The 14,860-nt window shown below is 42.5% G+C and overlaps 1 protein-coding gene across 3 annotated transcripts in view; it reads right to left on the reverse strand.

The window, feature by feature from the left end:
* Positions 1-14,860, reverse strand: part of ROR1 (receptor tyrosine kinase like orphan receptor 1) — a 409,060-nt gene that overhangs the window by 360,642 nt on the left and 33,558 nt on the right. The window lies entirely within an intron of this gene.

Genomic DNA, 14,860 nt, shown 5'->3' on the forward strand with positions numbered 1-14,860 from the left:
GGCTTCTCTTGTTCCAGAGCACAGGCGTTAGGTGCACGGGCTCAGGAGTTGTGGTGCACCAGCTTAGTTGCTCTGCAGCATGTGGGATCTTCCTGGACCAGGGCTCGAACCCGTGTCCCCTGCATTGGCAGGCGGATTCTTAACCACTGTGTCACCAGGGAAGCCCAGTGTTGGTTCATTTCTTAATAAAAGGATTCATCACAGCAAGCCTCCCAGTACGTTTATTAAATGCTTTTATGTTCACAGAAAAAGAAAAAAAGGTTTGATCTAAATACAGCTTTTCTCAAAACTAGTGCGGAAAGTGGGTAAACCTTTAATGCCAAAATGAGAACACAGGTTCCTGGAGCAATTCTGACTCAGTCCCCTGCCACTTGGGGAGGGGGAGGCTGTCAGATAATATTTCATGAATAGCTAGGCTTAAGTTACTTGAACCAGCTGGGGCTTTTCTTAAGCTACATTTTCCTCTGGCCAGAATATCCTCATGGCTGAAGCTGCCTGTTCAATATCACTCCACAGAGAAATGGGTCTTTCTGTTTTCCTCATAACTGCAGACGCTGCTTCTTTTTCAGGTCTAGGGAAACCCACGGACCTGGTATTCAGCTTATGTAATAACTGGCTCCCTGCTGGGGTAAGCCACTAAGAGACATGCATTCAATTTCAGAAGACAGATATCTCTCCTTTTGGGCCAGAGTCGTTAGCAACGTATTGACGCAAAACAAGTATACACGGGCGTTTTCAGTTTCCCAGAAGTCCTGAATCACAAACACGTCAACTCACTGCCACTTTCTTCCAAATGTAGCAGTGATAAGTTTCAGCAGTTTCCAGTAGATACCAAATATTTCAACCATGCAACAATCTAAAAGGTCTTTGAAATTAAAGCCACAATCACCATCATGTGATTGTCAGGCAGAGGTCATTAAAAACTGGATAGGGAGGCAAGATGGTGTACTCAACACCTGTATTCGAATCTTTTTTTATATATAAATTTATTTTTTTTATTATTATTATTTTTGGCTGCGTTGGGTCTTTGTTGCTGCATTCGGGCTTTCTCTAGTTGCGATGAGCTAGGGCTACTCTTTGTTGCGGTGCGCGGGCTTCTCACTACGGTGGCTTCTCTTGCTGTGGAGCACAGGCTCTAGGTGCACAGGCTTTAGTAGCTGTGGTTCACGGGCTTCAGTAGTTATAGCTTGTGGGCTCTAGAGCGCAAGCTCAGTAGTTGTGGCACACGGGCTTAGTTGCTCCGCGGTATGTGGGATCTTCCTGGACCAGGGCTCGAACCCGTGTCCCCTGCATTGGCAGGCAGATTCTTAACCACTGCGCCATGAGGGAAGTCCTGTATTCAAATCTTAACACCAGCATGTTCTCCCGGGGTGAAGGTACTTGTTTTTTTTTTTTTTGAAGCTCATCAATAAAACAAGGATAATGATATCCTGGTTCAAGGTGAGTTATGCAAAGCACCTTGCTCTGATCCAGGCACAAAAACACTACTTAACACATGGTAGTTCTGGCGCTTCTTTCCTCGTTATAATCTTGAGCATAAAAAAGCTTAGTTGGATTTAAAGTGAATACAAAGAAGTCCTCTTTCCCCTTCCTTTTCTCCCAGGGCCTCCTTACAAAGCACAAGAAAGCACTACTTACTACAGAAGAGAGGAAAGAGTGTATTCCACTGAGATGCAGAGGAAGGGCTTGGAGTCAGAGACCTGGGTTCAAATCCCAGCTACTTCCTAGCTGCATCACCTCACACAAATTATTCCCTCATCTGTGTCCCCTCTGTCCCCATCTGTACAATAGCAATAAAAACAATACCTAGCAAGAAATGAACAAATGACTTAATAACACTGAACAATACCTATTTTATAACAAAGTGTTCTTAGAAAGATTACATGAGAAAATGTTTATAAAGTTCTAATACTACCACTACAGAACCACTCCAAGAAAGTGACATATTTAGAACCTCATCTGACCTTTGAACTTTACTGTCAACCCCTGGTATGCTTTAAGTTCTTTATTCATACACTCCTCAAGGCCATAAAAGAACTAATTCCAGCTAAACTCAAAATTCACATCAAACTTTAATCTGCAGACAGTGGAAATGACCACAAGGTAGGACAGAAGAAAGCGAGGAAAAAATGCACTCTCTCAAAGTGCTAGACCAGGATTTCGATTCTTCTGGGGCAATTTTCCTCCCCCTGACCTCTCAACTAAAAACAAAGCAAAAAAAAAAAATTTTCAATAGTGCAATTACAGCCTCAATTTCCAACGTGATTCTTACTCAACACTGGTTCTTTGTACCTGTGGCAGTACAGAGGCATAGATTTCATTAAATAACCAAACAGGTGTGTAGAAAAATACAGCGGATTGCAGGGTACGGGTGGCAGGAGGAAGAACTCCCAACTGTCCGACATTTTGACATCTTACCAATGGCATTTTACCAAACAAGTAAACATATTTAAGTAAACAAATTTGCCTTATTAAGAGAAGGAAGAGTTTGGGGTTTCAACCATGCTTCTTGATAATATAGTAATTTGTAAGATACTTTCAGAACTGAGTCATTTCACATATCCAAATCATACTCAGGTGTCAAGACCTACCTCAGTTTTCCCATTTCCTACTCCTTGAAGATATCTCAATTGCCAACTGCTATGAACTACTATGTTAGGAGCTCTACCTATGTTACGTAAGCTTAATCCTCACAATGATACTATGATACAGGTATTATTAACTCCATTTTATGATGAAAACTTGAGGACCGAAGAGTCTAAAATTATGCACCTAACGAGTGACAGCGCTGTGATCTGAACCCAACTTTAAGCCCCAGGCACTTTCTCTTCCTCCCCTCAACTATGCCCACCAATAGTTATTTTGTCTCGTTGCTGCCTTTCTAGAGCAATTCCTGCCTATGCTATGCCCTACCTGTTCAGCAGCACCTTTTTCATGGATATGTGTCTTGACTCAAGAAGATTAAATTTTCTGATGGAAGGAACCCTGCCTGTCCATTTTCTCTATCCTCCTGACAATAACTGCTGTTGCAGGGAGGCCCAGAATTTAAGAAGGTTATGTGACTTGCCCAAGGGCACATCCAATCAGCAATGAAGCAGGTTCAAGCATAAATATGCCAAAAGCACCAATTACCTTTCAAACTTGGTCCCCTACAAAAGGCACATACACAGTTGTACTTGCTCCCATGACTCAGTGCCTACAAATGCCATCTTCTACCCCAGGAAAGAGAGATGTCTTGTCTGTAGGTCTGAGGAGGCCATAGATAATCCCACCATTAAAAAATTAACTGACCTATGACCCAAGGTAAGAGTTTGGATTTTTTTAACGGGTGAAAGGAAGATGTGAGTCAATCATAAAAAACTCCAAAGGCCTCTCTGGGGGGAGCAGAACTTCTGCCCCTTCCCTGGAGGAAGTCTGGCGAAGATTCTCAGAGGAACTAGGTCTTGCCCCCCAAAGGCTCCTGGAAGCTTCTGGAAGCCTTCAGTTTATGGGGTTTTAGCAAGTTTGCCTTATTAGTAACCTTCTAGGACAACCCAACTAGACTCTGATTTTCTAAATAACATGATATTGAAGAAGAATAGAAACACCGAGAAGAAAACAGTGAAATGCAAAGAAATCACACCACTGTCTCCACGCACCAGTTTCAAATCCCAGCTGTACAATTTACTAACTATAGAAACTCAGGAACTTAACCTCTCTAAGGCTCAGTTTGCTCATGTATAAATCGGGAATGCTGAAAGAATAAATGAGATAAGGTGAAAAAGCAGTTAGCATGGTGTCTGCCACAGAGAAGAGAAGAAGAATTAGTAGAATTTAAATATTCACCATTATCAACTTTTCAATGTTTGACATTTTTCATGATACAATGTTTGGAGGGGAAAAATTACGTCTCTGTGCTGAGTCTACCAAGGAGCCAACACTTAAGGATCCCTGCTAATGAAAGACAGAGCTAACATGGTAAGAAGCATCTAGAAATAATCCTCCAAGCTCCAGTTCAAATTTGCTCCAGGCAAATTTTCAAACTTCTCACCCTTCCCTCCAAAAACCCAAACCTTTTCTTTCCCCAGAACCCTACTAGGATATAGACACAGCATATGGAAAGAGGAAGAACCTTTCAAAGAGATAAAACTGGGTTCGAACCCCAGCTCAGATACTCACTGGCTGCAGGTAACTCAAGCTCTTTGCACCTCAACAATCTCATCCTCAATGCATCAATAATAATTCATATCTCACAAGGTTATTGTGAAGGTTGGAAAGAACGTATGTAAAGTGCCTCACCCATTTCAAAGCCTCAATGAATACCAATGAATACCGGCTCTAGCACATTTCAGTTATTACAATGGGCTCTGTGGAGACACTCCATGTTTCTTCCCTGGGCCCTCTGGAGGTGGGTGGCTCCCAGGAACAGTACAGCCAAAAGAGAGGAGGGGGTCAGGCAGAAGCACAGGCCTTCATGAGGACATGGCACAAAGCTGGCCAGCCTCAGCCTCCCAAACTCTCCCAGGGTCTAGAGAAAAATAACCCAAACAAATGAAATTGAGACAAGAAAACAGAGTTCTGCCCTCCTCCTAACCCTTCTCTTGAGTGAGTCCCACTTACCACACTTTGGTTTTGATTAGAAAGCTCGGTTATGCTTCCCCATGCCCTTGCAGCCCCCGAAGCCCCATCCTAAACAGGGATGGCCTCTTATTAAAGACAATCGTGCTTTAATCTATACACCAGAGCACGCTAATGATACTGTACTGGGTTTTGGTCCTTTGCCAAAGAGTGAACAGTGCCAACATTTGTAGACTTCCAACAGGAAATTAAATAACTGCCCTGCTGGAAATATGAACCAATTTACGGTGGCCAAACCTGAATCTTCCAAAACATTGGCATGGTTTATGTGTATCAAGCACTAGGAACTTTTGAGGAAGGAGATGGGGAGAAATTCAAGTTAAAACTCAACGAAGTTCTTCAAGAGAGACCTTGAAAATGGTCCTTTCCCCCTATTCTGCCCTGGGTATATCCTTCTAGTATGTACAGACCACAGGGCATTTACATCATGCTGCCCTGGGAAATATTAACTGCCGAAACCTCAGGCAGGGGAGCATTACAGCCACAAATTCAAAAGCACAAGCAGGCAGGAAATGCAAAACTCCAGTTTCCTCCCAGTAGACACGTTCCACACTCTACCCACTATGTTATGAAATAGACATTTAGAAGCCATCCTATCACATTAAAGCTTTCCTCTTATACACACAGAGAAGAGTAATGCTTTGAAAACTTTCTCTTTAGGGCCTTCTTGTTGTTAAGCTCAATGAGGTAGGAACCATGTCCATCTTTTTCTCCCCATTGTATGCCCAATGCCCAGCACAGTGCCTGGTACTCGATAAAAGCACTCAGTAAAAGGGAGCTCTTTCTACCGTTATTAGGACCATCATTTGCTTCACAACTGTCAGGAGTGCAAGGCATTAGGCAGAACTTTTCAGGATGACAGCTGTGCAAAACACACCCCTGCCATCCTCATGGACCTCTAATACCAAGCAGCAAGGAAGCTACCTGCCATGGATTAAACATCTGCACGTACCAAGCAGAAGGCAAGTCGTTTCTCTTACTGTGCCACATGCAGCCCTCACGGCAAGCCCATACGGTACGCGTTCTTAGCCTCATCCTGCAAATGAAGACAAGGATACTCAGGGAGGCTAAGTGAGGTTTGCATGGAACAGAGGCAGCCCCTGAGCCCATCACTCTCACTTCTTCCCCAGTCCGGTAAGGCGCAGAGCATTAGCCCCATACCACGGACAAAGAAACTGAGGTTCAAGAAAGCCCTATTGGTGAAAATCCATTAAATCACTCTCCTCAGACCACACCTCCTGAATCGAGCTGAAAGCTCATTTTCTTTCAAGGGGCTGCTGACACAGTTCTCTGGTGATAGAACTGGTTTAAATGGTTACGTGAGACAGTATATGCAAGGACCCTCTATAGAAGGTCACTGGGTACAATACAAATATTCAATGGTTAGAACAGTTAATAAAGTTCTGCCTGTGGCCAGCTTCCAAGAGTGACTGCCATTGGGGATTCTACAGAATCCCCAGATTAGTAATCACTCTCCTTGGCTTCCAATCACAGATGGCATGGCATCCCCACCCCCTACCCACGACAGATGACCACAACTCCCGAAGGGGTCCAGTAGAGGGAGTGGACTGATGCAGTGGCCCTTAATCACCCAGGAAGCATTTTCCAAATAAGCAGGTCTCCCCTCCCTCTGGACTGTCTGTGTCTGTAGGTCCTGGGTAGGATCTGTGCATGGATAATTTATAGTGGGCCCCCAGGTGATTCTGTACTCCCCCCTGATTAAGAACCACTGGGATGGAGTCTCTCAAACTCACTTGAACAGTCAGATAAGCTCCCACAGACCTATCATCACGTAGGGAAAGTAGCTGAAATCACCTTGACTGATAAAATAAGTTCATAAAAGGAATTATGCTTTGAAAGTTAAAAGCCTTTCACCCCTGACAAAACTATTATTATTATTATTTGTTTCATCTTCATACACAAAGTAGTATATTATTAGACCCACACATCCTCCTAGCTTCCTTTCATGAACACTCCAAACACACACACACACACACACACACACACACAAAAGAAAACAACAAAGAAGCCAGTCCTATTTCCACAGCAAGTCAACATAGAAGGATTAGGCATTTTTCCTTAATACAAAATTACAGGCCACCACCCAAGAAACAAAAAGACAACCACACTTCAAAAACAACAGAATTACTTATCCAAAAATGCATAATATTTGAAGATTTAATGCTCTCAGATTAGCATAATTACTGGTATTCCCTTGGCTCTGCTTTTTTCCATATCCAAAAAGTCATCATCACTTAGAGACTCTCACCAACATCAGTGAAAAAAATGGGTAAAACTAATTTTTCTGCCACAGAATGCCCTGGAGGAACTAGGGCTGCTGAGGGTCAGGTGGTATCAGGCTGGCTAAAAGACCAACCACCAATTATAGTACATTTGTAAAAATAAACAGAGGCCAGTAATAATATTCCAGTGCCCTGGTGCTTTTTTTCCAAAGAGATCAAAGCTGTAGGCGGAAACAAATTAAGTGAGAGGAAAAAGGTTGGTGGAGAGGGGGGAACTGGGCAAAATAGATCCAAACTCCTAGCTGAGGGGCATAGAGACATTCCAGTAAAATACAGAAGTAGTAAGAGGCTGCAAAAAGGCACCGGCCAACGCCCTGATCCTTTAAGCAACCTGAATAGCTGCATTTGTGTTTTAAAGGAGTTGCATAAAATCATAGGCAAGCTCAACAAGCCAAAAAAAGAGTAAAAGCTGGGGAACGTGTTTTTAAGGGGTCACCCCAGACTAAGGTTGTGATGCATGACTTTGCCTGCTTGTTGTGTTTGTTGAAGGGCATAGAAGATACCTGTGTCTCTCCAGAGCTCCAGGACAACTTCTTCCATGGAAACAAAAGCAGATGAGCATTTCTGACCCTGACCTGACAGTCCCAGGGCAGCTGCCTGACTCCCCAAAGCTAAAATGGTCACGGGTATTGTTTCAGGTGTGGCTGCTTCAGCAATCCAAAACAGCACACAAAATAATGGGTCGTATGTAAATCACAAAAGAGAGAAATTAGCAACAGAAGGGGCAGATGGGGAAAAAATCCTGATTCAGGGCCACATGTATTACGAAAGTTTCATTTAAAAGTTAAGTATACGCGTTAAACCCACAAACTGGCAGCTAAGTAGGGGAAAAAAGCGCAAGCTCAATGACCTTTCATAAATATATTTTCCAGAATAAAAGAAACAAATATGATTTCTATCTAAAGCAACAAATACTTTTTGCCTTTGTTTATTGGACTTTTTACCCTCAATATAATTGTGGGTTTAAATCATTCCTCTGATACAGAGAGAAGTCCATCTGATCTTCACACTAGTTTCTGACATGTCATTCACTAAGTCCCCAAAGCTTTGGGGGCACAGACTGTCCATCACTTTAATGCCACAAATGTTTATTAAGCATCTGTTTAGTGCCAGGCACTGTGGTAGGTAGGTTCTGTAGGGGTACAAGGATGTGGTGAGGGCACTGGTGCTTACTCTGTAATAAGTAAGGACACACACATGCATCCAATTATACTGGAAGGCAGTATGTATGAAGTGCTGGAATGCATTCATTCATTCATTCATTCATTCAACCAACATTTATTGAATGTCTGCTGTGTGCTGGGCACAGGGTTCTGAGGGAGGTCCTTTCAAATGCGGCAAAAGGTTTCTAGAACAAGGCAGCATTTAAATGCATATTACCACTACATACAACATTGCTAAACAAATGAAAATTTTCCAAATCCCTGAAACTTGCAAAATTTGTCTTTCCAAGGGAGAAACATGATCTTTTACTTAGCTTTCTCCATATAACTCAGCTGAATTTTAAGGAGAGTTTTCTAAAGTGTGTTTTTAATGATGAAACAACCTCATTGTTTTCTAAATTATTTAAAAGGTTAAAAACTTTGAAAACCATTTTTTGAGAAACCGCCATACTGCTTTCCACAGTGGCTGCACCAATTTATATTCCCACCAACACTGTACTAGAGTTCCCTTTTCTCCACACCCTCGCCAACATTCGTTATTTCTTGTCTTTTTGATGATAGCCATTCTGACAGGTGTGAGGTGATATCTCATTGTGGTTTTGATTTTCATTTTCCTGATGACTAGCAGTGTTGAGCATCTTTTCATGTGCCTGTTGGCCATCTGCATGTCCTCTTTGGAAAAATATCTATTCAGGTCTTCTGCCATTTGTAAATCAGGTTGTTTGTTTTTTTGATGTTGAGTTGTATGAGCTATTTATATATGTTGGATATTAACCCCTTATTGGTCATATCATTTGCAAATATTTTCTCCCATTTGGTAGGTTATCTTTTCATTCTGTCAATGGTTTCCTTTGCTATGCAAAAGCTTTTAAGTTTAATTAGGTTCCATCTGTTTATTTTTGCTTTTATTTTCTTTCCTTTAGGAGACAGATCAAAAAAAAATATTGCTGCGATTTATGTCAAAGAGTGTTCTGCCTATGTTTTCTTCTAGGAGTTTTATGGTTTCTGATCTTACAGTTAGGTCTTTAGTCCATTTTGAGTTTATTTTTGTATATGATGTTAGAGAATGTTCTAAGTTCATTCTTTTACATGTAGCTGCCCAGTTTTCCCAGCACCACTTACTAAAGAGACTGTCTTTTCTCTGTTGTATATTCTTGCCGCCTTTGTCATAGATTAATCAGCCATAAGTGCATGGGTTAATTTCTGGGCTCTCTATTCTGTTCCACTGATCGATGAGTCTGTTTTTGTGCCAGTACATACTGTTTTGATGACTGTAGCTTTGTAGTATAATCTGATGTCAGGGAATGTGATTCCTCAACAGGTGAATGGATAAAGAAGATGTGGTGTGCATACACACACACACACACACACACACACACACACACACACACACACAATGAAATACTACTCAGCCATAAAAAAGAATGAAATGTTGCCACTTGTAACAACATGGATGGACTTGGAGGGTATTATGCTAAGTGAAATATGTCAGAGAGAGAAAAACAAATAGTGTATGATATCATTTATATGTGGAATCTAAAAAAATACAACAAACTAGTGAATGTAACAAAAAAGAAACAGACTTGCAGATACAGAGAAAAAACTAGTAGTCACCAGTGGGGAGAGGGAAGGAGGGAGGAGCAATTATAGGGGAAAGTAATTAAGAGGTACAAATTATTATGTATAAGATAAGCCACAAGGAGATATTGTACAGCACAGGGAATATAGCCAATATTTTATAATAACTATAAATGGAATATAACCTCTAAAATTGTGAATCACTATATGGTACACCTGTAACTTATACAATATTGTACATCAACTAAACTTCAATTAAAAAGAAAAAGAAAAAAATTTGAAAACCAATCTTTTTCTTTTTCATTTTACTATTTTCTATCTTGAAACCCCCTCAAGACCAATATCTGCTTCTCTTATTTAAGAAGGGGGCAGGAGCACTTAACAGCACTCAGAGGCAGTGGGGCATGGTGGAAAGGCTTTGGAACCAGTCACACTGGAGTTGGACTCAGCTCAATCCCTTCCCAGCTGTGTGACCTCGGCAAATGACTTAGCCTCTCTGGGCTGAATTCCTACATTTATAAATCGGGGTCAGTAATTCCTCCCCTCTTAGTAAGCGGTCATGAGAATTAAATGAGGTAATAAAAATAAAGCCCTTCATAGAGTGCTCAACACATATAAAGCTTAATAGATAGTAGTTATATTTTTAATAGCATTTAAACACTCAAAGTTGTATTATGGGAAATAATCCTCCTAAGGACTGCCTATTTCATAAGTATTCCTGTTCTTATTCTATTTAAAGGGAAACTGGGACCTGAAGTGTGTCACAAAAAGTTGATTGTAAAGTTATGTACTTAATAAATTCAGATTTTTCTCTCTATTTATCCATCCACTCACTCATTCATTCAGCCAAAACATATTGAGTGCTTGCTATGTCCCCAGCCCTCCTAGAGCTTATGATCTAAATAGGAATTAACAAAATGCTTCTATAAACGGCCACATAGTAAATATTTTAGGCTTTTCAGGCCATACAGTCTTTGTTGCTACCACTCAGCTCTGGCATTGTAGCACAGAAACCCCCATAGACAATGTGTAAATGAATGTGTGTGGGTGTGTTCCAATAAAACTTTATTTATAAAAACAAGCCACAGGCCACATTTGGCCAGGAGGCCTTAGTTTGCCAGCTCCTAATCTAAAAGAGTCTGGTTTTACTTCCTGAAAGCCTTCTTTATTTATTGAAATTGATTCCAACTTGGACCTGAGGAGACAGAGCCAAAGGTAAGGCAGTTCTTCCCATACCAACTGCCTGAGCCATCCAGACCCTTCTAGATCATTGCCACTCGGTGAGTGCAGTGAACCCAAAACAGGCCATGAAGGCAGGCACAACCTTAACTTATCAGAGTCATGACAAACCTTGCATTTCCAGTGCCCTCACCTCACAGATGAAGAAACTGAGGGCCAGAGAAAAGAAGTGCCATTGTGTGTCCCCAGTCACTAGGCAACCAGCATAACTAGAGTCAGAACCCAGCCTCCAGTCCCAAAGACCAGGGTCCTTCCTATTACACCTCAGTGTTCTTTTCCAGATGGAAAAACTGAAGATGGAGGAGGGAGGGGTTCCCCTGTAAAGTCTACCAAAAGCAGCTGCTCACAGAAGCCTGCGGGATTTTAGCAAAAAGGACAGGCCACAAGGCTCTCCTTGGCCAAAGGGGGTTTCGTGACAACTGACTCTCTGAGGAGACACAAAATCTTGATTTAAAAAGTAACCTCAGGCTTCCCTGGTGGCGCAGTGGTTGAGAGTCCGCCTGCCGATGCAGGGGACACGGGTTCGTGCCCCGGTCCAGGAAGATCCCACGTGCCGCGGAGCGGCTGGGCCCGTGAGCCATGGCCGCTGAGCCTGCGCGTCCGGAGGCTGTGCTCCGCAGCGGGAGAGGCCACAACACTGAGAGGCCCGCGTACCGCCAAAAAAAAAAAAAAAAAAAAGTAACCTCAACACCTGGACCAATTTCTCACAATCAATTACCTATCTGACAGTTTTAGGAGCGCTGATCATTAACTTATGTCCTTTCAGGGGGTTTCCAGCAACTGGCAGCTCAGCTTCTGGCCAGTCCTCATGCAGATTTCTCAGGCACTGCCCTGTTGAAGGCATGGTCATCCCTTTCCATGCCCAACCCATTTTAAAGGAAGAGGTGCTCAAGTCACACAACTATAATCAGATGGGCATGAATTTATCTTCCTGTCACTCTCCCCAAGCTACATTCAGCCAAGTTAAAACAAATTATATATTAACCTCAATCCCACAGCCTTGTATAGTCGGTTGGCTCTGCAGCCTCTCAGCACTTCCCATCTCTCTTAGGGTCAGTTTTCAGGCACGATTCAGGTTTCTGACAACATATTGGAACCAAGAAGAAACCAGACAGTACCTGTGAGTCCTGAAGTCCTGGCTTTTTTTTTTAGCAAACATAATGTATAACTATCACTTACAGTTATTTTCCTACAGAGAAGTTACTTACCTCCTAAAAGTTTAAGTTTAGATTTCCTAGGCTAGGGTATCAAGCCATTGGTAGTCTGGTATTACCTCCCAAAGCACCCTCCATGGGCCTCCCCAAACCCTTCCTCCAGCTAAATGAACCACCAGCTACTCCCCCAGGGGCGCCATCTGTCTCACGCCTCTATGCCTTTGCACAGGCTGATCCCTCCACGTGGTCTGTCCTTTCCTCATCTTCTTCCTGGAAATCACCTTCAAGACTCTTCAGCAGCAAACTTAAATCCATTTTCTCTATGATGTCCTCAAGGTAATTAACTGTCCTCCAAACCCACAACACTACGTACCATTTATTGTGCTACATTACATTATTTACACGATATGGATGGGTCTCCACCCCCGCTTTTGAGTTCGTTAAAGGCTGGAACTGTGTCTTTTCATCTCCAGAACTCAGCACTGGTTCTGGACACATAGTCAAGTAAAGAAATGAAGTACACCTTCTACTTCTACGTGATTTCCTAACTCACAGAAGAGATTCAGGGCTAGACAACTGGGAAGGCATCAACAAAAAGGAGAATAGAGAATGTTCCCAAAATATCTCTTGACTCCTCTGGACGCTTCCCAAGAAGCAACATTCTTCCTCCAAATCAACCCAAAGGCTTTGTGACCAAATCCATTCACCTGCTGATAATTTCCCAACACACCTATAAAATGAACATATGCACTACGTTCTCAAAATGGGCTTCTCTGGTCTTAACTGAATACATTTTTCCTGAAAAAATTTTGAATGTTTTTCCTCCCCTACACAAACACCCGGCTTTAAACTCCGCAGAACCTGGGCAAGTTGCCTGCATCCAGTCTGTTTGCAGCATTGGAATCCAAGTGTTGGTGAGTTAAACTGTTGATGAGTTTTCTTTGTTTTCTGAAATTTCCCCTGGTAAGATGAGTTAACCAGCATTGAATTCTGTGTACCTTCTTTGTCAGCATCTCAGAGCACCTTCTTTGATCTTTTTGTGTGCCTGGCTTTAAGAATATCTAAAGTCTAAAAAGCTAAATGTCCAATGTATTCTTGCCTTTGGAAAGGTACAAGCACATGATTTTAGTTTACCAAGATTTTCTTACCCAGATATTTTCCAGATTCCATACCCACTGCCTGAAGTGAAAGATACTCATGAGCAACTTTCTCTCTTTAGTTAAAAGATGAAAAACTCATTTGATGAAACTTGGCCCTTCCGTGGGAGGAAGGGCCCAGGAGTCAGACGGGAAATGGTCTCAGATTTTCTGAAGTGCCTATCCTAGCCACAGAGGGGGACAGTGCCTCAATTCAAGACTGCTTTGAAACATTCCCCACAGAGTAACAAGCACAATGCATATGTGACACACAAGATACTAATTCAGACACAATTTGGAAGCAGACAAGGTATTTGAGATCCACTGTTTTGGAGTCTCTTTTGCACTGAAATAGAGAAATTTCAGCTCCAGGTACTTCCTGCTGCTCTTCCTGGAAGACCTTCTGTCTTGTTTGCTCCTTTGCTTCCAATATGTACAGACATTTTATACGTGGCCTTCGTTACACTGTAATCGTCAGTTTTGCCTCTCCATCTCCCTCTAGATGGCAGACAGCTTGTTTCTGGGTCCCCAGAGCCCAGTTTGGCTGGTACACGGAAGTGTTTAGTAAGTATCTGCTGAACATTTCTGACCGCTGTGACACTACCTTTTCCAGCTTACCTGCAGACTCTGGGATGGCCAGGCCTTACCTGGGACTGGCTATGGCCCCAAAGAAAGCATTTAGGACACTGAATACAGCAGGTGGCCTCACATCAATACCCCTTTGTAGTCAGTTCCAGGTGGCCATGGATCAAGTTGTATGACAAGATGACCACATCTAGCCCCAGGGTCCCTACTGATAATTATCTGTATTCTTTTGAAGACGTCTTATCCGGTTCATCTGGGATAAGAACTGTATCTCTTCCTGGCAATACTCAAATTAGGTGGCTTATATTCTTCTTTAATTAAAAAAAAATTTTTTTAAGTCCTGTAGTTCTAAACAACATAAGTCAAAGCTAATTTTCCCATATGTGACTGAGAGGCACTATAGATTGGTTCATTCATTCCTCCCCTTTCCTACCCCCTTTTTTTCCCTCCTTCAAATATAGAGACTAGAGAATGAAACTCAAATTTACAGCCCCCTCTGCAGCTAGAGACACATCTGACATAGTTCTGGCCAATGAAATGTAGATGAAAGTCACTTGAAAGACTCCTTCCCAATATAAATATGTGCACTGACTGCTGCTAAAAGTATAATGTAATAAAGGTAAGCAGATAGTCATTCATTCATTCAACAGGCATTTACTAAACACTGAATTACTGAATTAATTAGAATAAAACTAGACTGCTGTACCAAGAAACCCAAAGTTACAAAAACTTAAACGAGGTAGAAGTTTGTTTCTCACATACACATTCTTTTTTTTTTTTTTTTTGCGGTACGCGGGCCTCTCACTGCTGTGGCCTCTCCCGTTGCAGAGCACAGGCTCTGGACGCGCAGGCTCAGCGGCCATGGCTCACGGGCCCAGCCGCTCCGCGGCACGTGGGATCCTCCCGGACCGGGGCACGAACATGTGTCCCCTGCATCGGCAGGTGGACTCTCAACCACTGCGCCACCAGGGAAGCCCCACATTCTTTTTGAGATAAAAAGTCCAGTTATTCAGTCCATGGCTAGGATGACAGCTCAGGGGTGACGAGGACCCAGGATCCTTCCATCTCATTGCTCTGCCATTCTG

Source organism: Tursiops truncatus, chromosome 1, assembly GCF_011762595.2.
Source record: "Tursiops truncatus isolate mTurTru1 chromosome 1, mTurTru1.mat.Y, whole genome shotgun sequence".
NCBI classification, from domain to species: domain Eukaryota; kingdom Metazoa; phylum Chordata; class Mammalia; order Artiodactyla; family Delphinidae; genus Tursiops; species Tursiops truncatus.